This window comes from Cyprinodon variegatus, unplaced genomic scaffold, assembly GCF_000732505.1.
Source record: "Cyprinodon variegatus isolate N-32 unplaced genomic scaffold, C_variegatus-1.0 Scaffold52, whole genome shotgun sequence".
Taxonomy (NCBI): Eukaryota; Metazoa; Chordata; class Actinopteri; order Cyprinodontiformes; family Cyprinodontidae; genus Cyprinodon; species Cyprinodon variegatus.
Window position 1 is genome coordinate 778,486 of NW_015150505.1, and position 3,045 is coordinate 781,530.

Below are 3,045 nucleotides of genomic sequence, written 5' to 3' on the forward strand. Positions count from 1 at the left end.
GTTAGGCTTTCTGTTATTTTTTTTATAGTGACTCTTGACAAATTTCATTTTGTAGCAGCGGTGGGAAATGATGCTATTTGAATTAAAATAGTTGCAAACCCCTGTTCTATAACCCGAAATAGAAAAAAAACACACATAACAATAAGCTAATATAGTTGCATTTTTTACATAAATTCTTAAATTAACAATAAAGGTTTTACAGACAAACATAACAGCATAACCAACAAAGACCAGTAACCCTGAAACCTAGGGAGAGATGATCCGCATCTCATCTAAGTAGTTTTTTCTTCTCGAGAAAGAAATTATTTATATTGTTCATGTATTTTTATTACACTTTATTCTTTTTCTTTCATTCTATTAATTTGCCTCATCCCTCATGAAAAACTGTAAACAGAAACTACAGATGAAGCACCAACCAGTAAAAGCATGTTTACAACCAGGAAAGTTTGACTGCTAAGAGCTGCTTATATTATAATTATATTTATTTATTTTTTTATTGTTTACACACGTTATCATCAAAACATGTTGATATCTGCCAGAAATAACCTAACTGAAACAAATGAACCATGTAGCTTAGAAAGGAGGATTTAAATTATAACAATTTAAGAAAAAAATAAGAGAATATTTTTAACTTTTTGTAGAAAATGCAGCTGACCCGTAAAGCCTGAACCTGATACCATGATCCAATGTTTACACTGGAAATAATGGGATTCTAGATAAGTCATTTTTTCTTAAAATAAGTGCATTTGTTCTTGGACTGAGGAGGTAAACGAGAAAATAAGAAAACACAATTGTACTGTCTTACTTGAAGCGCATGTTATCAAATTATCTTATTTTAAAAGTAAAAATACTGATTCCATTGGCAAATCATCTCATTTACCTGCTCAAACTATGGGTAAATACACTTAATTTTAGACATTTTTACTTATTTCTAGAACGTTTTTCCAGTGTAGAAAATCAAATACACTCGAAACAGCCACTAAAATCTATTGGAGGTGGCAAAAATAAATAAATAAATAGATGAATTTTTGTATATGGCGCTTTTAACCTTTCTGCACCCCCTTTAAAAATAATTGTTATGATGTTATGGAAAAAAGAACTAAACTATTAATTTTATAACTTATACAAAAATAGTCTAACATGTATTCGTTTCTCAAGAAAAAAAAAACAAACAAACAAACAAAAAAAGCAATTATTATTAGAAAGGTGCAACGACATGCATATTTAAATGTGTGTATCCTTAAAATGAACACATCCAGTCCTCTTAACACTCATATTATCAGTTTAATCTGGTTAATCTGAGATGCTATTAACAAGATTTTATCCAAATGTTCCAAGTTACAAAGGATTAAAACTAGTTTTACTAGAAAAAAAACACCAAAAAAACAAACAAAACAAAAACAAAAAACCTTCAGGAAAAGAAGATGTAACGTTTAACATTAACAACATGATTCAGTCTTATGTAGCTGGGTTATTACTTCCTTATGTGTTCTTCAAGCATTTATGCGTTCAATTGTACAGCAGGTTTTCAAGGTTATATGTGTAGAAAATGGTATGTTTTCATTATCTGCATCGAATTAAATCTTGGATACCAGGAAGGTGTTCGTGTTTAAGAACCTTGGTAAAACAGTATAGAAAAGAATAGAATTTATTAGAATAGAATAGAATAGAATAGAATAGAATAGAATAGAATAGAATAGAAAATCAGTAACTGTCTCAGTGGAGGATTTTAGGTGAATGATCCGTGGAAAAGTTTATAAATACAGCAGGGTTAGGGAAATACGCACACATGTGGCTGACTTTAAAGTTGGCAAAATCCACATTTCTGTCTTTATTGTGTTATTCAAAATACAATCTGTTGGCCTTTCCATTCAAAGAAGACTCCCACATTGTGTGCACTTCCCTCTGAAAGTGAGGGGATAACAAGGGATGATCGGATCAGGGCACCCTGCAGAGATTAAGTGGCTTTTCGGGAAACAAGACTTCCGTTTGAAATAAAAGAACAGAGAGATTAGTGGAGGTCCAGAGATCATGGCGGGGAGAAGGGGAACATTTACTGAACAGCTGCAGAGATAAAAATGAATCATACACTTTACATTTCATCTGTGAACATACTGCTAAAGTGGAGCGTGAGTCCTGGCGCGAGCCTGCATGCTGGAGACACGCGCTCCCGCCCAATAGATAAACCTCAAAGCGCGCTCGCGCATCAACGCGTGGAAACTAATTGGTTTAAAATGTGCTCTTTGTTAGCGGAGAAATGAAGCGTCTACTTCCAATATCGGGGCTGCTCGACTGTGTCGCAAAAACAATCACGATGAAGGAAAAAAAAAAAGGGACCAAACCAGAGAAGTGACCAACTGGCTCGGTTTTAGTGGAGACTATATTGTGGAAAGTTTAAAGAAGAGCAGCACACTTAACACCCAGGTGGAACAATCCTCTTCACACCACAGAAAGACACGTTTCATTCCTACCTTTCGCTACACGAGTCTGTTTATTGAAGTCAGGCATCTACATTCATCTTCATCAAAATCAGATTTCTTTATTTATTCTCATAAACATCCAACCCAGAACCAGTATTTCAGCCTTTTTACTCTTTCTATGCTCTTTATAGGCTTTTGTTTCTATTTTAAAAAGTAAAGGAGCCTACTGCTGTCTCACACATCATAAAAAGTCTCAATAGCTGATGGTTTTCTCACTTTGATTCTGTTCCCACGAGTAGAAAAACGGGTTCCCATGGTCTCACTTCTTCACCCAGTCCACAGGGAAGTGCTAAAAGAAACCAGAAGGATCTGTGATCAGTTATCAAACAAGTGTTTATTAATGCCTACCTACATTTAACACACAAAAACTGAAGTCTACTGTTGAAAAAGGAAAAGTCTTTTGTAACCATGATGGCAATTTATTGTTTCTACCTCCGACTTTGTAATAAAAACATTTATTAAATACAAGTGATTATTAGTATCTATCTATCTATCTATCTATCTATCTATCTATCTATCTATCTATCTATCTATCTATCTATCTATCTATCTATCTATCTATCTA